The 356-nt window shown below is 50.3% G+C and overlaps 1 long non-coding RNA gene across 1 annotated transcript in view; it reads left to right on the top strand.

Moving 5' to 3' along the window:
• The first annotated feature begins 201 nt into the window (after window positions 1-201).
• Window positions 202-356, top strand: part of LOC108803172 — a 4041-nt gene continuing 3886 nt past the window's right edge. Inside the window, exon 1 of the long non-coding RNA XR_001942266.1 lies at window positions 202-294. This is a non-coding gene — a long non-coding RNA (uncharacterized LOC108803172). The remainder of the gene's footprint in view (window positions 295-356) is intronic.

Genomic DNA, 356 nt, shown 5'->3' with positions numbered 1-356 from the left:
ATAATAATCCCCGGTGATCCCGCCATGGAGGTCCTTGTCCTGAACTTCCTGTTACAGGGCGACAACGTTCTGCTCCCATCTCCCAATTTGTGCCAATGAAAGGCGTCACTACAAATGTCGGCACCGATCGAAGGTGAACGTGGCGCGAGATTCTGCTACTGGTTCGAAAAACTTGGAATCTTTTCTATTTCAGCAGAACATCCAATCCGGGGAAAATGTCGTTCCAGGATTCCACGTATCTCAGGAGCATCAAAGGAGCTCAGGCTTTTATCAAAATGGACCCCAACCTGCTACGTGAGTAGACCATGACTGGAATATGGGATGTCTAAGAGGGGGGGGGGGGGAAACCACACACC

The sequence above is a fragment of the Nanorana parkeri genome, unplaced genomic scaffold (genome assembly GCF_000935625.1).
Source record: "Nanorana parkeri isolate BGI_ZX_2015 unplaced genomic scaffold, ASM93562v1 scaffold3460, whole genome shotgun sequence".
In the NCBI taxonomy this organism is placed as follows: Eukaryota; Metazoa; Chordata; class Amphibia; order Anura; family Dicroglossidae; genus Nanorana; species Nanorana parkeri.
The sequence above is the reverse complement of the archived record's forward strand: the minus strand, read 5'-3'. Positions and strand labels throughout refer to the sequence as shown.